At 38.3% G+C, this 24,404-nt stretch overlaps 1 pseudogene; it reads left to right on the top strand.

Moving 5' to 3' along the window:
• The first annotated feature begins 2,427 nt into the window (after positions 1–2,427).
• On the top strand, positions 2,428–22,387 carry LOC114054417 (annotated as a pseudogene).
• Positions 22,388–24,404: the final 2,017 nt, after the last annotated feature.

Below are 24,404 nucleotides of genomic sequence, written 5' to 3'. Positions count from 1 at the left end.
TCCCATCAATCATCTAGGTTATTTTGGGCTGGAAATTTGCTTCACTCTGTCTTTTTGTGGGTTCTGCTGCTCCAGAATTTGTTTGGAGACATGTTTTACAGGTATTTGGAGGGGTTTAGGGGAGAGCTGAAGCAAGTCACTTCTTTTAGCCCACCATCTTGGTTCCACCTTCCCCCCCCCTTAAACTTATTCTTTAAGAATTTGGATGCTATGTTATTTGGTGCATATATGTGTTGTTGATATTTACTTCATTGTCTGTGATACCATTCAGAAAATGTATTTTTCATTTTTGCTTTTGCTTTGTTTGAGATCATGATTGCTACCTCTGCTTTTATTTTTTTTTAACCCAGCTGAAGCATAATAGATTCTGATCCCACCCCATATTTTTACTCTATGTGTGTCTCTCTGTTTCAGGTGTGTTTCTTGTAAACAATATATTGTTGCATTCTGTTTTTTAATCCATTCTGCTATCTGCTTCTATCTTATGGGTGTGTTCATCGTATTCACATTCACAATTATGATTACTGTGTATTTCTCTCCATACTATTTTCCCCCTGTTTATCCTTTCTCCTTCCTTTCATCTCGTCTCTCCTCCAATCCTCCCTCCCTTCTATTAGTCTTACCCCTTCTATTATCCTCCTACCACTCTATTTCCCTATAAGTAAGATAGATCTCTGTAGGAAACTGAGTGTTAATGTTACTCCACCTTTGAGCCAATTCCAATGAGAGTCAGGTTCAACTGATGTCCACTTTGATCTTCTTTTCCTCTACCGTACTAGGTCTTTCATGCCTCTTTATATGAGATAATTCACCCCATTCTACCTCTGCTTTCCCTCTACTCCCAGTGCAATCCTCTTTCTCACTTCTCAATATTTTTTTAATATCTTCTTATCACATTCACCATGTACCCACACCCTCTGTCTATGCATACACCTTCTAACTGCCCTAATAGTAATAAAGTTCTTAAGAGTTAAATGTATCATCTTCTTGTGTAGAAATGTAAACAGTTTAACCTTATTGAATCCCTTATATTTTCTCTTTCCTGTTTACCTTTTTATATTTCTTTTGATTTTTATATTTCAAAATAAAATTCTCTGTTCAGCCCTGGTCTTTTCATTAGGAATTATTGAAAGGCCTCTGTTTCATTGAATGTCCTTTTTTTCCTCTAAGGGATTATGCTCAGTTTCACTGGGTACAGATTCTTGGTTGTAATCCTAGCTCCTTTGCCTTCATGAATATCATATTCCAAGCCCTCCCATCCTTTAATGGAGAAGCTGCTAAATCCTGTGTAATCCTCAGTGCGGCTCCACAATATTTAAATTGTTTCTTTCTGCCTGCTTGCAGTATTTTCTCCTTGACCTGAGAGTTTTGGGATTTGTCTCTGATATTCTTGGGAGTTTTCATTTTGGGATTGCTTTCAGAAGGTGATAAGTGAATTTTTAAAAATTTCTATTTTATCCTCTGGTTCTAGGATATCAGGACAGTTTTCCTTGATAATGTCTTGAAAGATGCTGTCCAGGCTTTTTTTGATCAAGACTTTCAGGTAGTCCAGTAGTTCTTAAATGATCTCTTCTAGATTCCAAGTCACTTGTTTTTCCAGTGAAATATTTCAAATTTTCTTCTATATTTTTCATTTGTTAATTTTGTTTGATTGATTACTGATGCTTCATAGAGTCATTAGTTTCCATTAGCTTTACCTAAGTCAAATTTTTTAAGGAATTATTTTCTTCAATTAACTTTGGTACCTCCTTTTCCATTTGGCCAATTCTACTTTTTAAGGAGTTATTTTCTAAAATGGATTTTTTGTACTATTTTCCCATTTAGTCAATTCTGCTTTTTAAGGAGTTCTTCAGTGAATTTTTGTGCCTCTTTTACCATTTTGCTGATGCTTTTTTTTAAGGTGTTATTTTATTAATTATTTTTTTGTGCATCTTTTCCTAAGCTGTTGACTCTATTTGGGTAATTTTCTTGTGTCACTCTAATTTCTTTTGCCATTTTTTCCTGTACCTCTCTTATTTGATTTTTTTTTTAGGCAATTGAGGTTGAGTGACTTGCCCAGGGTCACACAGCTAGTAAGTATCAAGTGTTTGGTCTGAGGCCAGATTTGAACTCCTGACTTCAGGGCCGGTGCTCTATCCACTGCCCCACCTAGCTGCCCTTCTTGTTTGATTTTAAAAGTTCTTCCTGAGCTCTTTTAGGAGTTCTTGTCAGCTTGTTTACAATTTACATTTTTCTTTGAAGCTTTGTTTTTAGCTGCTTTGATGTTGTTTTCTGACTTCCCTAACAACTTTTTATTGTCAGGTTCTTTTTTCTTTGCTTGCTCTCTTTTCCAATCTGTTTTTTGACTTTTAAGTTTATGTTTAAGATTGGCTCTGGAATAACAGCCCGGCGCTGACAGGTAGCAACTTGCATCTGCTGCTGCAGCAGCAACAGCAGCAGTGCAATGGTGGTGGTGCCATTAAGCCCACTACCTCAGGCAAGCAAGGGAATCCTGACCAACATCCTGTTGTCACCCTACTTCAGGGTGCAGCTCTACAAGCTCAAGACCTACCATGAGGTGGTGGATGAGATCTACTTTAAGTAGTGGCTCAGTCTTGCAGTGAGGCTCAGAGCAGCTCAGGTTACAGGTAGAGGTCACACATATTGAGCCATGGGATAAAGGAAGCAGAAAAAGAGCAGGCCAGATAGGGATGTGCGAAGGGGTGTGAGGTATTGGAATGGGAGGAATTATTTCTACAGCTTTTGACTGTTATACAAGTTATTTACTTTGAAACTCACTCAAGTTATGGGTCTCATAACACATACAGATTCTCCATATATTAGGGCCCTTTGATTTATGTATATAAGGTATACATAGCCCCCAATAGATCTCTGGGATTGGTTTGAATCCTTCCTTGATGATGAAGAGGACCTGTATGTGAGGTCTGGCGGAGGCTGTGTAATGACCAATGAGGAAATACTTCATTCTTTTCTTACCAAATTAGAGTGGTTTTTTCTACCTTATTTCCAAGAATTCCTGTTCCAGTTCAAAAAATATTAATCAACAAATTAAAACAAGACTAGATAAATCAAGAAGGATGAGAAGGAAGGAGTTGAAGAAATAGACTGACATACTGAATGTAGACATTCAAGGTCACCAAAAGGTTATTGAGCCCAAGAAGATCCAGAAGTAGAAGCCATCATTGAGAAGGTCATGGTTCTTCTAGTTCTGACAGAGAATTAGAAAGAGAGAAGGAATGGCAGCAACTAGAATGTGAGGCCAAGGAGAGGGAAAAAGAAAAGTGAAGATCCCAAATCATTGATTGTGGGCTAAAGTGCAGGTAGAGCAGGAGCAGGGAGAGGCACAGAAGTCAGAGTCAGAGTTGTGACAGAAAGGGAGATAGGAGGGACAGAGATAGTGAAAAAGAAAGTGAGAGAAGCCAGAGAAGAGACTGTGATTATGACAAAGAAAGAGGCAATGAAAGAGAAAAAGAGAGGTCAAGAGAGTGGAGAAGTAGAAGTGAGATAGAAGAGAAACATGAAGAGGACAAAGCTGAAAAGAAGCACAGGGATGACAAAAAATATTCTAAAAAAAGAGAAAAAAACATAGTAGAAGTAGAAGCAGGGAAAGAAAACATTGAAGTAGAAGCCGAAGTAGTACAAGAAAGCTCAGTCGAAGCCAGAGCAAAGGCACGTAAACATAAAAATGAGAGTAAAGAAAAATCAAATAAACAAAGCAAGAGTGGCAGTGGAGGAAGAACTGGTAGTGTTGAAAATTTAAGAAAACAGGAACATTGTCCCAGCAAAGAAAGATCCCCAAAATGTAGCAGAAGCGAAGAACTTTCTCGCAAATGAGAGCACAGTGATACAAGGACCAGTATGACAAACAAGATCACTGGAGGAGCCAGATTACAGAGTGTGAGAGCCAAGAAAAGCAGCATAATAACAAAGATGAGACTGTGAAATTTTTTGTTTTTTCTTTTCTCTTTTGGTTTATTTTGTAAAAGTGGATCATATTGAATCCTATAAAGATTTGATTAAATCCTGCTTATTTTTCTTCTTTAAAGTTGAGATTGTACAATAGTTACACACTCTTCAACCTCCCAATATATAGGCTGCATATTTTCATTTCCCATTTTGTGTAGGGAAATGCCTTTGTAATCCCATTTATTGCGTTGATGTTTCCATCCATTTGTTGAGTTTAATTCACGATGCACTGATTGTTCTTGCATTTTTATTGTTTGGTTGTTTCTGAAATGTACAGTCTGTACATATGTCCTGAAAATGTTTAAATTCCTTTGGCATGGTTGCCATATTGGTTAAATTTGTATAAGGCAATAAATTGCCACTGATTCTACTTTGTTTTGTAGATGTGGGATTATGGTGTCTGTACTGAAATTAGCATGGCTGTGCTATGCATAATAGGAATGGAAGACTTTCAGGATTAATCTTGAATGTGTATTATAACAGAAATATTTATGTGCATACAGTGTTCATAAAGGCTAGGATTAACTTGTTTTTGTTTGTTGTATCTTATCTTGGAAAGCACTTTTTAAAATATATTATACTTAGATTTCTAACAAAGCTACTTTTAGTGTGGATTTTTGAGAGGTTATCAATTTTTGATGCAGGGGTTTAAATAAGGTGGCAATTTATTCAGTAGTCCCTTTTAGAGTGGTACCTCAAAGGGATACTCTTAGTAAGCCTGGAATTTATTCACCTAGTTTTCATTTCTTTTTAAAAATTACTTTGAGGCAGCTAGGTGGCACAGTGGATAGAGCTCCAGCCTTGGAATCAGGAGGGCCAGAGTTCAAATCTGACCTCAGATACTTAACACTTATTAGCTGTGTGACCCTGGGCAAGTCACTTAACCCTGATCACCTCACCAAAAAGCAAAAAAAAAAAAGCCAAACAGGATTTTGGGCAGCTAAGTGCTGCAGTGGATGGAGCACCAGCCCTGGAATCAGGAGGATCTGAGTTCAAATCTGGCCTTAGATACTTGACACTTACTAGCTGTGTGACCCTGGGTAAGTCACTTAACCTCATTGCCTAGCCAAAAAAAAAATTACTTTGAAAAATGCCATATCATGGCATTTTAACACGATTTTTTTCTTTAATGCAGTCTTAGATATTTTTTTAATATTGAAGGAAAAATCAATGTCAGCAGTCTGGCATTCTTGCAGCAACCCTATACTAATCTGTGTGAGATGAGAGGGAGGGACAACCTGGTAAAGAAACAGATTCAAGCCTCAAGTTCCAAAGCATTTTTATAAATGGAAAAGTATTTAAATTATGAGATACCTTGATAGTGTCCTTTTTTTAAAGTTATAATTTTTTTTAAATCAGTACTGATGATTGCTATTTGAGTTTGAGAACTTCATCTAGAAGAGAGTAGTGTTAGAGTAATGCTATAATCCATTATTAAGAAATCATCAGTCAGCAAATTATTTAATAGGCTGCTCTTATGACATGTATACTGATTGAGGAGAACTAACATGAGTCTGGAATAAACACTGGATTAAATCCTTTTTTCTAGGGGAAAAAAAAATAGAAGATGGGCTGTGCTCCCAGAGTGGAAGGGACATTGTCTCAAACTCATTTTCTTTGTTCTCTGGACATTTCTATTGGGTAGGATTGATATCAGCAAATGAGTGATATAAAAACCATTTGTTTTGTTTTACTTAATAAAAAAAAAGGAAAAGGAAATTATCATTGTGATTTAATGGTCAGAATGACAGACTTGGAGGCTGAAGGAACATGTTTTGAAACCCTACCTCTGATACTAGCTGTGTGGCCATGTAAACTTTCTGAGTCTCAGGTTTCTCATCTGTAAAATAGGGATAATAATACTTCCCAGGGGGGAGGGGAAGTGAGAATAAATTGAGGTCATGCATGCCTAGCACAGAATGTAGAGCTACTCTTCTTTTCTCCAATCTCACTGGCATGCCATGTTCTCAGAGAACAACTGCTCTGTCTCTGCTCTGGCTTTTAGAGGTAGAGCTGAAGGGTTGAGGCAGCTTGTCATAGCTCATAAGCCCCCAACAGTGGACCACCTTAATGATAATCAGTTGATGTCGGTTAGTCTACATGTCTTAATTGTGGGTTTTTACTACAGGAATGGATTTGGAACAAAAGAATTTTTCCCTATCCCTCTCCCAAAAGTCATTGAGATAGTCTCTATCCAGGATGTAGAGGGTCCAGGGGAAAGTGGATTCCAGCATAGGAAGCACCTGTGGAAAAGGAGTAACTCCCAGCTCTCAGATATCCCTTTGCTGGAGTTCTAGGATGTCCCCCTTATTTGTGGTGTAGCTTTTCTTTTGGACTCCTTGTTCAGCCTTGAATCTGCCTTTTCTACTTGTATTCCATCTTCCTTTGACTTCTGATATAGAAACTAAGAGCTGGCCACCATGCACAGATCCAGGATGTTAATGAAAGGTCCACAAATCCTTGGTTCCCCTGAAAATTTTCACAAGATTCTTCTCTCTTAGATGCTCACCTTCCCTGATCTTGGCCAGACTAGGCTGCTGCTTTTATACATGTAGCCCACAGGACAGGGGTAAATCCCTCACCTAATCTGAGTTGACTTCCTATCACAGGAGATAACATGCCAGAGATTTCCTGGCCTCCTTCGCTGCTGGGTCACACCTCTGTTCCATTGACTTGTTAAAAGTATCCCCAATAAGTGATTGTTTGTTGAACTCAGTCCACCCTCACCATTATACAGAAAACATGATTTTCAAGCCTTAAAATGGGAACTTTTTTTTTATAGAATGTTTTTTATAGAGCTGTAAGATTCGCAAACACTTTCCTCACAAGCCACCTTAGCAGGTGGTGATGCAATAATCATCCCATTTTATAGTCGAGAAGACTGAGGCTCTGGAAACAGCAATGTACTCTAATCCCCCAATTCATTAGAGATAAGTTCACACAGGTTGTACTTAAGTGGTGGAGAAGTATACAGATGTCTCCCATATCAGTCCTATTCTGTGATACCTCTCTAGGTCAGATGGCAAGATGAGGGCATTGTGGAGTGTAAAGTTGTCTAACCTACAATGAAAGAAACTGAGGCAGAGCTCTGAGCTAGTGGTACTTTACTAAATGGTCCATGGTCCTGTCTAATGAAGTGGACCTCAAATCTTCCTCATGATCTGAAATACCCTTGGTCCCCAGGACCTTACTTTTATAGGGTTTGATACCCAAGTATACAAAAGAGGCATGGTACAATACAGACTCTCATTGGTCAGTAGACCTTGATCTTGAGGGTCAAAAATTAAGATGGGCAAGGCTAGAGTCATCCCTAGTGACCAAGTGGTCATAAGATGGTCTCCTGCTAATGTTGGGCAAGAGGGGATGATCTGGCAGTACAAAAATAAGTTGGGGGATTTTCAAAAGAATCAAGGCATTCCACTCATGCTGGGTTTGGACATAGATTTTTAGCAAAACAGACTGGAGATATCTTTGTCAGCGTTCTTGTGGTTGTGCAAATGATCTTTGTAACTAGTAAACAAGTAGTGGACGTTATATTAAAGTTTGAGGCCTACTATAAAGGTCTACTACAAGAACCTATCTTAGCTAATTATCCCTATATGATTTATGTAAAATATAAAACTAATACTGATTGGAATAGAGTAGGGTTTTCTAATGAATCATATCTCACATTCCCCATTTTGATCCACAGAAAGACCCCAGTCTTTCTTTGGATCCTTACAATCTAAATGTATAGAGAGCAGTCCTCTATGAGTGATGCAAAACCAGAGGGGGTAGTTAACTGTTGGGGGGAAAGGGAGAAAAATTAATCCAAATGTTGACAGAAGCCATTAAGAGGAAGGCCCCTTTGGGCCATATCTTTCTTAGTAACCCATTCCCCCCTGTCCATTTAATTAGTCCATCATATCTTAAGGTTCAATGGTCCCATCTCATACAGTTGTCAAGTCTCTGAAACACTCTGATGCAGTCCAGTGGTCCTCTGAAGATCTCTCCTCATAGGCATGCTGAAACGAGTGAGGCTTCAGAGTAGCTTCTAGTGGATTTGCTTCAGAGATCCCCTTCTCTGTTAAAAATCTCTGACAAAACAGAACTTAATACAATTCCAGTTTGGTGTGTAACCAGGTCAGGTAATGAGAGCTTGCTCAAACCTTAATAGCACTAAAATGAACATCACTAGACCAGAGGATTTACATTTTTAGGTTGACAAATTCAAATAACTGAAAAATTAAAAAATTCTGTACCCAAATTTTATATTGGTATATATAATTACCTTATCTTATTACAAGAAATTGTTAAAACCAACTGAAAAATTTTTACTCTGGATATTTTCTTTTAGCTGCTCATCCCTCCACTTATATCCACACTTAGGAGGATGAGATTCTCCTAGGAACTATTAACAGCATACTTGTCTATAAGAGGATGACCTCTGATACACAACTAAATTCATTTAAAAGTTGCTAAAATAATTTCATTTGTAACAAAAAGCCCTGGGATGGAATATTTAAATACTTTAAGTTGTCAGCTTCATGACAGTGCAGATTGAATAAGTTATTTATAATAAAACATGTTTGCCTTTCAAGACACGCTCAATACTCAGGTGATAATAATAATCCGAAATTAAATTGGCTTTTCCCTTTTAGGTAACATTAGATATTCTAACATTATTTTCTTCAAACCAAAACTGAAGATGTTTTAGGCTTAATAATTAATAGAACAACAGTTTGGTCCCATAAATTTTTCCATTGATACCCAATTATCCTCACATTAATTTTAGGAAAAGCTAAAATTTTAGGCTAAATAGCTCAAATCTTATACCTGCATAGTATTATAATAACTCAGATGTGCTCCAGTATTAACTTAAGAAATCAAGATTTAATATTATATTTATACTGATAACCTGCCATGATTATAGAAATTTGCCATAGAAAGAAAGTACGGATATTATACAGTAGGGGAAAAATGCTTCCTTAAGTTCATGTCAGTTTCATTCTGGAGTCATAGATAGCCAATTGTAGTGAGTCAGGCTTAAAGGGTGGGATATTTTTCATTCAAGAGGAAATATCATCCTAACAAATTGAGTCAAGATAATCCTACTACAGCCCATGCCAAGAGTGATTCTCCCAGGCTTCCCCATGAGACCTTCACTTATATCAGCTCCGCAGGGTTACTGACATCATGGATCATTGACCTACTAGGATTCCTTGATGATACCTGGAATTCTACCAGACTCAGAATACTATCAAGACGGGGATTCCTACCTTCACCTTCACAAGGTTATTCTCCAGACTTTCCAAGGGATAGACATCTACCTATGGTAGTCCTCAGACTGCAGGGACACATGGCATTTCCTTTGAATGATGAACCAGCAACTTTATGAGGGGTCAGACACTTATACCTGGATTCGACACTTAGAATAGCAGCAAGTTAAAGTCCCAATAGACTCTTCCTCAAACAGCAAAATTTCACTAATTACAGCTTAGGTCTAGATAATTGTTATTTGTCTCATATGTTAGCCTCTGAATTTCATCTAGAATTTTTTCATCTATTCAAAAATTTAATCTATTCACAGCTATCATTCACAAATTTCCTTTATTTATCTATTCACAACTATAATTACCCCTTGGTCTGTAGAGAAAGCCAAAGGGAGAATTAGGCCATTTCGAAAATACAATGAAATGAGATCACCATCAGAGTCCATGTAGACAAATGGATCATATCTAGGCACAATTTCCTTGGTTAAAATTATGATGTCAGAAGGAGCTGTGGCTTTAGAACTCAGGAATAGTTCAACCTTTGGGAAGGATTGACTTGAGCACAATAATAATCTTTTTCTACAAGTGATCAAAGAGGGGTCCAAGCTAGCAGATGTACACCAGTGGATGTGACTTGAAATGCAAACTGATTAAAAACTATACAAGTAGGACAAATTGTTGTTTTGCAAGTTGCTATGGGGGTGGTATCTGGAGTAGTCCATTCTTGTCAGTTGAATCTATTATCTCTTGTATGCCACAGTTACCCCTCCCCCATGAACTAAAAAAGTATACCTGGTGGTAGAAGTTCTAGGGAGGAGTGGTTTACCTTTCTCAGTCACTCAGACCCAAGAGACCTATTTAACATTGTACTGCTGTTTCTGCCTCTTCACAACATGTTCATACACAGTGAATAGTTTGTTCAAAATAATATCATCAAAAGATACAAGTACATGAGTTTTCAAATCCTCCCAAATGATACTTACTTATTATTCAAAAGTTTGATTTCTCTGCTTTGGGTGAGAGAGATCCTAGTTCCTCAAATAGTGCTGCAGAGTTTCATGACATCCTGTCAGCAGGGCTCAGCCCAACAAACCTCACAGACAAAGATCTCCTAAGAGGATTTTGCCATGCTTTTCTCCCAACAACAAGTCACTTACTATCATTATTATTATTTTTGAGTTTTTTAAACAAAAGGTACTCTGATAATCATATACCAGATATATTTATAATGTAACTATTCAGATTGAAAAAGAAGAAGAAACTTGCTTTAATAGGTTGATTGATAAATCTCATAAGGAAAGATCTTCCATGTCCCCTGTATGACTCTAAACATTGAGGTATAAGCCAGAGTGTGGTTATCTATGTTAACCTGAGAATTTAGCCAGTTCTCAGGAAAAGATGTGCTCTGGGAACCTGGCCAGTTCATCAGAACATATCAAGTTAATTAATATTCTAAGATATTTTGCTTGCTCCAAGAACTTGGCCAGTTCCTGGACCAAGTAAAAACATCTGCTAGAATCATGGCGACCTCTGGAATGAGGTCTTCTTTGTTTTGTTTTTTTTTTTATTAATTTATTTTGATTTATCAACAATCACTTCCATATACTTTTGAGTTTAAAATTTTTCTCCCCCTTCCTCCCCACCACTGTCCCCAAGATGACGCACAATCTGATATAGGCTATACATATACATTCCTATTAAACATGTTTTCACATTAGTGATGTTGTAAGTAAAAATTAGAACCAATAGGAGGAACCCCCAGAAAGAGGAAGCAAAACTCAACAGAAGAGAAAAGAAATAGCAATTCAAATTCCATAGTTCTTTCTTTGGATGTGGATAGCATTTTCCATCACGAGGCCTTTGGAGATGTCTTAGATCCTTGTATTGCCGGGAAGGGTTAAGTCTATCAATATTAGTCATCACACAACATGGCTGTTATTGTGTACAATGTTCTCTTGGTTCTGCTCACTTCACTCAGCATCAGACCATACAAGTCTTTCCAGGTTTTTTTGAAGTCAGCCTGTTGATCAGTTTTTTAGCACAGTAGTATTCCATTACATTCATATAGCACAACTTGCTCAGCCATTCCCCAATTGATGGGCATCCTGTCAATTTCCAATTCTTTGCCACCACAAAAAGAGCTGCTATGAATATTTTTGTACATGTGGGTCCTTTTCCCATTTGTATGATCTCTTTGAGACATAGTCCTAGAAGTGCTATTGTTGGGTCAGAGGGTATGCACATTTTGATAGCCCTTTGGACATAGTTCCAAATTGCTCTCCAAAATGCTTGGATCACTTCACAACTCCACCATTAGTGTTCTCATTTTCCCACATCTTCTCCAACATTTATCATTTTCCTGTTTTGTCATGTTGGCTAATCTGATAGGTGTGATGTGGTACTTCAGAGTTGTTTTGATTTGCATTTCTCTAATCAATAGTGATTTAGAGCATTTTCTCATATGACTATAGATGGCTTTAATTTCTTCATCTGAGAACTGCCTGTTCATATCCTTTGACCATTTATCAATTGGGGAATGACTTGTATTCTTATAGATTTGACTTAATTCTCTATATATTTTAGAAATGAGGCCCTTATCAGAGAGACTGGTTGTAAAAATTCTTTCCTAATTTTCTCCTTCCTTGTAATCTTAGTTGCATTGGCTTGTTTGTGCAAAAACTTTTCAATTTAATGTAATCAAAGTTATCCATTTTGCTTTTCGTAATGTTCTCTATCTCCTGTTTGGTCATGAATTCTTCTGTTCTCCATAGATCTGATAGGTAAACTATTCCTTGCTCTCCCAGTTTGCTTGTAGTACCAGCCTTTATATCTGAATCATGAAACCATTTTGACTTTATTTTGGTATATGGTGTGAGATTTTGGTCTATGCCTAGTTTCTGCCATGCTTTTTTCCAGTTTTCCCAGCAGTTTTTTTTCAAAGAGTGGGTTCTTATCCCAGAAGCTGGGGTCTTTGAGTTTATTTATTTATTTTTTTGCTTTTGCTTTGTCTGAGATCAGGATTGCTACCCCTGCTTTTTTTTTTTTACTTCAGCTGAAGCATAATATATTCTGCTCCAGCCTTTTGCCTTTACCCTGTGTGTTACTCTTTTTCAAATGTGTTTCCTGTAAACAACATATTGTAGAATTGTGCTTTTTAATCCATTCCGCTATCAGCGTCCATTTTATGGGAGAGTTCATCCCATTCATATTCCCAGTTTTGATTACTATCTGTGTCTTTTTCTCCATCCTTCCCCCTTCCCCCGTTTATGCTTTTCTTTCTCCTTTCCCTCCCTCACTAGTGTTTTGCTTTTGACTACCGCCTCCTTCACTCCCTCCTCCCTTCTACTAGCCCTTTCCCTTTTCTTCCCCTTTACCCTTACTTCTTCTTCCCTCCCTGCTATCCCCCCTCCCTTTTCTTTCCCCTTTTGCCTCCTACTGCCTATAGGGCAAGTTAGATTTCTGTACCTAACTGATTATGTTATTCCCTTCTTGAGCCAAATATGATGAGAGTAAGGTTCAAGCAATGCTCATCCCCCTCCCTTCTTTCCCCCTGCTGTAATTGGTTTTTGTGTCTTTCCTATAATGTAATTTCCCCTTGTCTTCTTCCTCCTTTCTCAGTACATTTTCTTAGATCAGACTAATCCACTTACTTGGATCCATTTAACCCACTTGATTAGATTTTTTTTTTATATTTACATCAAAGTCAACTTATATCCACCCCCTTTATGTATACTCCTTTAACATGGTGTAATAACAGTACAGTTTTGAAGAGTTGCAAGCATCATCTTCCCTTGTAGGGATGTAAACAGTTTGCCCTTATTTTTTTTTTTGCAGCCAAAAAACAAGATTTATTGAAGATTCTCCATATTAGCAGGACTCTTAAGGAATCTGAGCATCTATGGGCCATTGGCTCGATTGTGAAAATCTGAGCAGTGGCTAGATTCTAAGAATCCCAGCAGTCGCTAGATTTTAAGAATCTAAGCTGTGGCTAGATTCTAAGAGTCAGAATAATGGCTAGATTTTAGGAATCTCAGCATCTTAATGGAGACAAGATGGACCTTATATACAGAAAGACTCTGGGAGAAATCTAGGAGTGGCCAAGTAGTCTGTGAAGTAATAGAATTCCCAGGACCTGGACCACGTGGCCAAGGGAGAATAGAAAAATGACCTGGGGCCATAGGGAGGTCCACAATGAAAGGCCAGTTGATGGGATTATAGCCTCAGGGGAATGCCAGAGATTTGGCCATGTGGGAAAGTCCGGGGTTTTTCCTTTCTGGGGCCCAGATCCCAACCCCATCATTCCCCCCTCAAACAAATGGGACCCAAATTCTTTTGGAGTAAGGGACGAAGGTCTCGCCTTCTGAAACTGCTTCCTGCTGGCAAGGGGCATAGAGCTGTCCCTGCCTTGAGGGGTTCCCAAAGAGGAGGTTGACTGGAACAGAGCACAGGTTGCATCCAGGGAGCCATGGGGGGACATTGGCTGGTACTCGCTGTTACCAACTATAGGTGAATGTCCCGTAGTCTGGAAGACACAAATCTGACAGAAAAGACTGCAGGGCCCAGATATAAAACAGGAACTAGATTTAGCGCTGAAATGAGAGAATAAAACATCCTTAACTCTATTTGGATTCAGATAATTCTATTTTCCAACCATGCAGTATCAAATCCACCTTATAGCCAGACTCAGAAATAGCCAGGTGGGTAACATTCCCTTTCAAAGGAACATAATGGGGAAACTGAGCCAGCAGGATCCCATCTTAGACTGAGGCTAAAATTGTCCTCTCAGCTTTTCCCAATGCTGACTTCCCACCAGTATCACGTTCTCTGAGTAGCTTGTGACATTTCTCTCAGATGGTGGATTATTGATTATCGATGAATTATGACCCATCAGACAACTCAAAATAAAATCCTATGAGCTTTTACCTCAAACAGCAAGTTTTACTAATCACAGCTTAAGAAAAGCCTTTTCAGGATTTACATCTCAAACTTAAATTTATCTTAATGTAAAAAGCCAATCGTTAGAGATTTCTATACACTTGCAAATTCTCAGCAAGCCATATATAACACAAACAAGCTTTTTGGCTAGTTTACACATTAAAACAATAACCAGCAATAACTAAATTATTTTAGCAGTAACCAAATTATGAAAAGTTGTTTGACATAACTGGTACAGAAAGTTCACCAATTTGAAACTTGAAACAAACCCATTACCAATCAGGTGACTTCAGTTTTGTTAAGTGCACTTCCAAATTACTTTACACAGAGAATCAACATCTTATTGTTAACAGTTAAAACTACAAATTTAAAAGAGCATGCTTACCCAAGTTCAGAGGCCAGCTTCTTTACCTTGAGCAGGATATGCTGAACCTGGGTGATGTTTCCAGGCAAAGGCTCTTGACTCAAGGGAAGGGAGTGGGAGAAAGGAGTGACTAGGGTTGTAAGGAGGAGTTCTAAAATCCTTAATGATCAATCACAAAACCTCCAGAATCTGCCAAGATTTTTTTTAGCTGTTCTAACTTTCCCTGTAACCTCCAAGAAGGAGGATTCAGAAGTGAAGAGGGAAGGGAGTATGTAAGCCTCAGGGAACCAAAAAGCAACTGCAGTTTTCCCCAATTCCCTAGTGATGAGGGAATTCATACACTTCAGGATAGGGGATCCGTCCTTGTCCTCTATGCTGAGGAAGGCGTTCCCAAGTCCATGGCCTTGAACCGACACAGTGAACCGAGAGTCTGAAAGCATCAGGCGGAGTATGAGATACCCTCATAACTGTCTGCCCTAAAAGCACCGCCAAGCCTTGATGCTTGGAGAGTGACCCTAAGTGCAGAGCAAGAAAGGGGGCGGAGAGGCTTACATACCTTCCAGTCTTGGCTGGAGAAGAACTTGGGGTTAGGCAGTTTCCCAGTACAGGCCACCAAAATGATGTGGTTTAGAGGTTCAGGGATCCTGGGGCCCCAAAATCACAATACGCGGGTCCTACCCAAAAGAATTTGACCCAAGCCTCCTTTTAGCCAAAGACAAGGTTTATTAGAAAATCCATCATATTGGACAGACTCTTAAGGAGTCTAAACATGGGTAAGCAGTGACTTGATTATAAGAATATAAGCCGTGGCTAGATTTTAAGAATCTGAGCCCAGTTTGCCCTTATTAACAACATATTGTATCTTTCTGTCCCATTTACCTTTACTCTCTTGAGTTTTGTACTCGAAGATCAACTTTTTTGTTGAGCTCTGGTCTTTTTATCAGGAAGGTTTGGAAGTCCCCTATTTCATTGAATATCCATCTCCTCCCCTGAAAGATCATGCTCATTTTTGCTGGGTAGTTGATTCTTGGCTGCAGTCCAAGCTCCTTTGCCTTATGGAATATCATGTTCCCCCCCCTACAGTCTTTTAAAGTAGAAGCCGCAAGGTCCTGTGTAATCCTGACAGTGGTTCCTTGATATTTAAATTGTTTCTTTCTGGCTTCTTGCAGTATTTTCTCTTTGACCTGGTAATTTTGGAATTTGGCTATTATATTCCCTGGCATTTTCAGTTTGGGATCTCTTTTAGGAGGTGAGTTGTGGATTCTTTCTGTGGCTATTTTACCTAGGACTTCAGGGCAGTTTTCCTTTATGATTTCCTGAAAGATACTGTCCAGGCTCTTTTTTTCATCATGATTTCCAGGTAGACCAATAATTTTCAAATTGTTTCTCCTGTATCGATTTTCCAGGTGAGTTGTTTTACCAATGAGGTATTTTACGTTTTCATCTTTTTTTTATTTTTTTGTTTCTGTTTGACTGATTCTTGCTCTCTCATAGAATCATTAGCTTCCATTTGCCTGATTCTAATTTTTAACAAATTGTTTTATTCTATTAGATTTTGTACCTCCTTCCCCAATTGACCAATTGTATTTTTAAGGGATTTGTTTTCTTCAGTGTACTTTTTCCCCAGTTGGCCAATTGTATTTTTTAGGGACTTGTTTTCTTCAGTGTGCTTTTTTTCAGTTGGCCAATTGTATTTTTTAAGGACTCTTCTACCTCTCTCATTTGACTTTTAAAATCCTTCTTGAGCTTTTCTAAGAAGGCTTTTTGAACTTCAGACCAGTTCATATTCCCTTTTAAAGTTGCAGATGTGGGTTTGTTGACAATGTTGTCCTCTTCAGAATTTCTGCCTTGATCTTCACTCTTCTCATGATAAGAATCTATGGTACGTTTCTTTTTACTCATGGTGTTTCTTTATTCCCTGGCCTTTAAAGAGATTGAGCTCTCCTGCTGGGGAACAGAGGGCAGTGACCCAAGCTTCTTGTGTTGGGAGCCTAGGTCTTGGTCACTGGCTTTGTGTACTGGGGCCTCTTATGTTGGCAATTGGAGGTTGTAGGGTTCAGGCACCTTACCTGGTGTTGGACTGAAATTAGCAAGCCTGAAACTTTCAGGCAACTCTAGGTTGCTTGCTTCAACTCCTTTCAGATCAATGTTGCAGGGTGTTTATCTGCCTGGGGCCCTTTGTAGTGCTGCTTCCCTTATTTTTGCTGAGGCACTGGGAGACCTGTTTGCTGTAGAATGCCGAGGCACCAGGATAGCCTCCTGGTGTGCTAAAGTGGGGCTTTCTGGTAGCTGACTGGGGTGCCTCATGTTCTGTACTGCTCCCCTTCCCCCAGGGCAGGAGAGGCCTTTCCCATTAATCCCTCAAGCCACCTGGGCTACTTTACTGCAGCTCTCCATCTTTCTTCTGGCTCAGTTGTTCCAGGGTTTTTCCTGGGTGATATTTTCTGGCCTTTCAAAGGTTCATAGGGGAGAGTGAGAGCGACTACCTTTTTACTCCGCTATCTTTGCTCCTGGAAGCGGAAATTGGGGTCTTCTTTGTTAGAGGCCCTATTTAAATCCTAATTGGGAAAGCCATCTTTGGATTCTCACCCATGGAGAGGATGCTCTGCCTGGGACTTTTCCCAGTCGGGGCCCTGAAAGCTGTACCCTGAGAATCCCCAGCTTGGACTTCAGGTGTTGGTGCTTCCCCGAATTGGTGATGTTTTCTTATATTAATCATATCCTTTGTATTCTTAGCCTGCCCATAGTCGTATTGCTAATTGTATGTTGCTGTAAATCTAGCTTTTCTATACCTATATTATAATCTTAATTAAAGCTACCTTTACTTCTTTCTCTAGGAGTGTGTCTTATTATAGGAGCAAATCTGAACCACATTTTTCTTCCTTAATCACACACAGGTTCTCTTAGCCTTCTTGTGCTAAAAATATCACCAATCAGGTGATAATAATTGAGTTAAATACCTTTCAACCTTTTCAATTCATAGAAAGTCATTTATCTTATAACACTTGGTAGATTCATGCTAATCATAGTAGTTTATGCAGTGCCTACCATGTGCCTGGTTTCTTCTATGTCTTGAAAGTTCCTTAAATCTGTTTTTAGTAATACTTTAAAATGCTTACTCTATAATTTCTCAATTTTGTCAACTTTCCATGCCTATTAGAAATAGTACCTGTAAATGCAATAGCATTTTGTTTAATTGTATACCTGTAAGGTCTGAATATTATAGTGCTCATCTTCTACACAAGCCAGGCACTGTGTTAAACCCTTTACAAATCTGTGTTTCTCGAACAGCCGTGGGAGATAGCTGTAAATATTTATTATCCATTTATACATACCGAGACTAATTAAATTCTTCTAATTTACTACAACAAAATTTTCAACTCAACCAGTTAATTCATTTATAACTTACTTTTGGCAGTACTTAAAGCACATTTTTTTTACAAGGGGCCATTGTTCTTAATTAGCTCATGTTCAAAAATTCATGTGCTCCCAACTTCCCAGTACTGTTTTTTTTTTATTTCTTTCAATTACCCAATGATCTAAATGATTTCCTTTAAATTTTCTAAATTACTAATCCTTTAGCAAAACTATTTAAACCAGAGCAAAAAGATAACCCTTTATCAATCAGTTAATAGGTATTTGTTAAATTTCTACTTGTTTTGTGATGTTATATTGATTGGGGAAAGGAGTCAGGTAGCAACTTTCAAAGGGGCATTGCTTTAAAAAAATTCTTAAATCTTTTCTATTTCAGTGGGACCAAAAATTCTTTGTCTTATTCCTCTAATCTGTACTTCCCAATCATAGAGACTGATTGTTTTTTTTACTCCTCTAACTTTTGCTTTATACTTTAGCACTGGCATCCGGAGTAACTGTCCAGGGAGAAGAGGAGCTTGGAGAGTGTGGCCTCACTACTGCCTATGTTTTTGTTCCCAAGCCTTTTTTTTAATCTACCTTAAGTATTTTGCCTCCAGCCTTTATTTCTCCTTCCAAATCTTTCAAACCCATTAGGCAGATTACCCAACTTTCATTTACATTTCAACCATATCTCAGACTGTACATCCTGTTGTTAAGCCTTCCCAAGCTATAGAGTTAATTTCAACATGGGTGATTCTCTGCATTAATTTACCTATAATTATAACTTGTTGCTTGATTAGTTGCAATTTAGGTGTTATCTACTAGATCAAAGAACACCAAACCTCTCTCATTCTCCCAATAGGGAATAGAAGCCTGCCTATTCCTAGTCCCAGAAGAAGTTTGTAGGAAAAATCTCTTTTAAAAAATCCATTAAGGGTTTTTTTCTGTAATTACAAAGTACTTTTAGGAAGACCACTGAAGCCCAGGAGTGTGATTCTGGATTCCCGCAAGCACATTAATGGCTTATAAAAGGCTTGAATATTGAATTAACAACAGAGATCTGTCATGTTGCCTACAAAACATTTTTCCAAATTGAAAATCATACTTTCTTTTCTTTTCTGTTACTCTTCACTTTTCAGAATCTGGAGAGTTAACACTTAATAATTCATAAATCAAGAAAGTTGTATTTCTCTCACAATTTTATTTTACCAACATTACTTATAGAAACAAATTTTAAAATAGTAACGTCCATTTTAAACATAAATTTCTGAAGTTCTAAAGTGATTGTATTTTTAAGGTGAGGAGAGAAAACCTTGATCAAAGTGTTTTAAAAAACTAAATATTTATTTTGCAGTTTTAAACACATTGCCCTGATGTCAGATAACTCCCCAGATTTAGAGTGAACATAATCTATAAACTTTGGTTTGGGATCCAATTAAGCTTGAATTTGTAAAATTTTAGTATTCAAGATCATTTTCCAATTAATGTTTTTAGCCTAAAGAGCAGGAAGAGAATTTACCCTCTAGCAGCTTTTGAGCTAAGACAAAATTTCTTTTCCATACTTTTCCACACATAGGTGTATGCTCTGGAACTCTCCATTTCTGGGTCCCTACAAAATAGGATGTAGCATTCTATTGGGACCAAAGGACCTGAATTCCAACCAGCCTGCCCCATCCAATCTGTGTGATCTGGGCATGGTCCTTCTGTCTCTCTGTGTCTTCTTTTCCTCCATTGTAAAAGGAGCCGTTTTCATTAAATAATCTCCTGCATTCTTTCCAGGTCCCAATCTTCTGATAATGTCAGGAAGGAACATCGTTTCTGTTTGAACAAATGAATGCTTCTTTAACTTAAAATAAAAATGTTATGCCTAGAGGATGTGGGCCTACTTTAACATGGGCCATGTGAGACTATGGAACAAATCTGGAAGTCGTCAAGATGAATGAAGCAGACATGGGTAATCAGCCTGGCAATGGAGGCTGGATCAAATCATGAAGGGCTTTAAAAGACAAATAGAAGAGTTGGCATTTTATTTTAGAGACACTAGTTGCCACTGAAGCTTATTGATCAGTGGAATGATGTAGTTAGAGTTGTGATTTAGAAATTCCATCATGAACCAGGAGAACATTGTACACAGTAACAGCCATGTTGTACGATGACTAACTGTTGATAGACTTCCCTTCTCAGAAATACAAGGATCTAAGACATCTCCAAAAGTCTCATGATGGAAAATGCTATCCACATCCAGAGAAAGAACTATGGAGTTTGAATGCAGATCGAAGCATAATATTTGCTATTTTTTTCTTCTGTTTTGTTTTGTTTTCTCTTTCTGGTGGTTCCTCCTATTGGTTCTAATTCTTCCCTTATAACATCACTATTGTGAAAATATATTTAATTGGAATGTATATGTATAGCCTATATCAGATTATGTGCCATCTTGGGGAGGGAGGCAGGGAGGAAGGGGGAGGAAAATTTAAAACTCAAAAGCTTATTGAAGTGATTGTTGATAACTCAAAATAAATTAATAAAAAAAAAAAGAAATCCCATCATGGATTCTGTGTGAGGATGAGTTGTTGAGGGGAGTGGCTAGATGAAGATGGAGGAGGGGCAAGGAGGGAACAAGCATTCATTGAGCTCCTACTATTTCCCAGTCATTATACTCTTTATAACTGTTATCTCATTTGATTCTCACAACAACCCTAGGAAGGAAGTATATTTATCTTCATTTTATACTATACAAGAGAACTGCCTAGTCTTTTCAAAGACAGAAAATGAAATAGCAATTTAAAAATGCATATATCACATCTAGAAAAGAAAAGAAAACCCAAGGATGCTGTACTAAGCATTGCATTACATATCCCCATTGCCAATCTCCGCTTCCTCTTTCTGAACCACACAAATCTATATTTGCATGTTATTATTTGCAAATGTTATTATCACAAAGAAATATCTAATTTGGTGGAACTTTTCATGATTTTAAAGGAATGAAGGGAAATAGGAAGCAGAAGAGCAGAGCCAGCCCATCTGGTTTTGGGACTTCTCTGGGGGTGTTGTTTCCCCTCATCTCCACCCTTCTTTTATATCCTCCACCACTCCTCCAAAAAGCCTAGCATTGTGCTGACTCTTCTTTAGCTGCTCCACAAATGATGTTTGTTTTAAAATGAATTGACTTAAAATCTAATAAACAAGAAACTGCCTAACTCGGATTTTGTTGATTGTCGACTATGCACTTCCTCAAAATTTTTTGAGTCTAAGAATGGCATTCCCATTTCTCCCAACTTTTTCATGTATATAGTTGTGATTTATCTTCCTGACTCTGACATACAGTAAAATTTTGGCCCTGAAGGCCCTACAGTCAGGAGGAGCTTTCCTTTGGACAGTGTCAGTCAATCGGGAAGTCTCTGAGCAGATATCTCTCTTGTGCCATGCTGTTTAAGGAGGGTTGAGTGCCAACAATCTCTTAGTTCAATTTCAGTGTTGGAATGAAACAGAGTTCTGGGAAGTTATTAGACAGTTAACAGTAACAGGTTTGCTTTGAGCTGACATAGCCTTGGGGTTGGGGAAAGCAGAGACAGTTTGTGAACTCTTCTCTTGCTTTTCTCTACATCATCTTTTTCGTTTGGTAACATTTAATTTAATGGTATATTTATTTTTGTTCTGGTTTCAACCAACACCTGATGAAAGGGGCATTTCCTTATACATAGTTGTTAAACAGAAAGGCGGTGGATTGTCTGTGAATCTGTAGATCTCTATGATTTACAGACCGAAAAAACAGAGTTGTTTTAATTTGAAGTTCTCTAATCATTAGGGATTAGGAAAATTTTGTCATATGGTCATTGATAGCTTGGATTTCTTACTTTGAAAACTTCCTGTTCATATCCTTTTACCTTTCAGGGAATGACTCTTAATGATTCATATTGGAATCAATTCCTTATACATCTTGCATATGCACCATACTACAAAGATATTTTTCCTTATTTTGCTGTTACCCTTCAAATTTAACTACATTAGATTTGTTTGTGCAAAGACATTTCAATTTTATGGAGGCAGAATTATTGATTTTATTTTCTGTGTTCCTTGCCGTGGCTTGTTCTGTCATGACCTCTTCCTTGATCCATAGATGTGAAAATAATTTCATCCTTATTCCTCTAATTTGCTAGTGATGTTTCCTTTTAAATTTAATTACTGTATAGGTTTGTAGTTTAATTTGATATGTGGTATAAGGTGTTGATCTCCTATCAAATTATTGCAGAACTGCTTTCCATTCATCGTATATATTTTGTATTGAATGCAAACTTGCCCACTGATCTAGAGAAAGGATAGAGGGAAGCAGGAAGGGGTTCATGTGCCCATGGAAGAAGGGGGCCAGCACCTGGTTCAAGGACACAGTGGCCAGGGACAGAAAATCAAGAACAACAGGAGGAACATGTGGGGCCTGGGGCCAGCCACATGGGGGCCTGACCAGAACCAAGAAGAAGACACAGAGGGGCTGGACACTGACATGGACAACAGAGAATAGGTGGGATGGGGGAAGCTGGTGACAGACACACAGTAACCAAGAATGGATGAAAAGAAGACACATGTGGGCACATGGATGAGTGGGCAGAGGAGGACAAAGGACTCTTCCCCACTGCCATAGGTCCCAAGCTAAGCCCTGGATCAGGCAGTGAAAATAATCTGTCTGTGTGTCCAAAACCCTGTTCTTTCCTCCTCCCCCACCTTCATTAACTGAGATTCTTGAATTCTTTTTTTTAAATATTGTTTCTATATATTACATAATAGTATCTCATGTATGTCTCCCCCTCCTTCTCCCTATCCCTGAGACCTATCCGAGGTGAAAAATTGTATTTTTTGTTTCAAGGAAGAAAAGAAAGTACTACTCTATAATACTCAGTGGTGAATACATTTATGACTAGGATAATGTCTCTGAGAACATTCTTTGTACTACAGGCTTGCCCTCTATGGAGACATATCAAGTTTCAGAACACTCAGCTGAGAAGATCCTTGTGGATGGAGACACTGTCCCTGAAAGCATCACGTTTACTACATCCTTGCTTTCTGGGGTAACACATCTAGCCTTAGAATGGTCAATGGAGAAGATAGTTTTGGTGAGGACACTGTCTGTTAAAATATTATAGTTATCAGAGGCATGCTTTCTGGGCAAACATATCTATTCTTAGAAAACTCAGAGGAGAAGATACTTGTGACTTGAGACATTGTCCATTACAACTTTATGGTTACTACAGTCTTCCTTTCTAGCAAAACACATCTAGAATCTGAACATTCAGTGGAGAAGATAATTGTGGCTGCAGACAGTGTCTCTGAAAACCTTTTCTTTAGTTCCAGCTTCCTTTCTGGAGAAATACATCTAGCCTTGGAACTCTAGTGGGAGAAGAAACTTGTGGCTGGATACATTGTCACTGTAAATAATACAATGTAATAATATATTAGCGTTAGAACACTTAGTAGAGAAGACCATTGTGCCTGGAGACACTGTCCCTGAAAGCATCATGTTTACTACAGCCTTGTTTCTGAGGTAACACATCTAGTGTCAGAACACTATGAGAAGATAGTTGTGGCTGGCTACACTGTCTGTGAACACATTAAAGTTGCTATAGGCTTGCTTTCTGTGGAAATACATCTACCCTGAGAACATTCTGAGGAGAAGACACTTGTGCCTAGAGACACTGTCCCTGAAAGCATTATTTTTACTACAGCCTTGCTTTCTGGGGTAACACATCTAACCTTAGAACACTCAATGGAGGAGATAGTTTTGTGGAGGACACGGTCTGCTGAAACTTTATGGTTACTACTGGCATGCTTTCTGGGCAAACTTAGGTAGTCTCATAACACTCAGAGGAGAAGATACTTGTGATTTGAGACACTGTCCCTGCCAACTTTATGGTTTTTACAGTCTTGCGTTCTGGCAAAACACATCTAGAATCTGAACATTCAGTGGAGAAGATTATTGTGGTTGCAGACAGTGTCTCTGAAAACCTTTTTTTTTAGTTCCAGCTTCCTTTCTGGACAAATACATCTAGCCTTGGAACTCTAGGGGGAGAAGAAACTTGTGGCTGGATACATTGTCCCTGTAAATAATATAATGTAATAATGTAATAGCCTTAGAACCCTTAGTAGAGAAGCCCCTTGTGCCAGGAGACACTGTCCCTGAAAGCATCATGTTTACTGCAGCCTTGCTTTCTGGGGAAATACATCTAGCCTTAGAACACTCAATGGAGAAGATAATTTTGGGGAGGACACTGTCTTTGAAAACATTATTTTGACTACAGGCATGCTTTCTGGGTAAATACATCTAGTCTCAGAAGACTCAGAAAAGATATTTGTGGCTGGCTACACTCTCTGAACACAGTACAGTTACTATAGGATTGCTTTCAGTTGAAACACATCCACCTTGAGAACACTCTGAGGAGAAAGACACTAGTGCCTGAAGACAGTGTGCCTGAAAGCATCGTGTTTACTACAGCCTTGCTTTCAGGGGTAACACATCTAGCCTTAGAACAATCCATGGAGAACAT

Source organism: Vombatus ursinus, unplaced genomic scaffold, assembly GCF_900497805.2.
Source record: "Vombatus ursinus unplaced genomic scaffold, bare-nosed wombat genome assembly UNPS02004276.1, whole genome shotgun sequence".
NCBI classification, from domain to species: domain Eukaryota; kingdom Metazoa; phylum Chordata; class Mammalia; order Diprotodontia; family Vombatidae; genus Vombatus; species Vombatus ursinus.
Note: the sequence above shows the minus strand (reverse complement) of the source record. Positions and strands in the feature narration are given on the sequence as shown.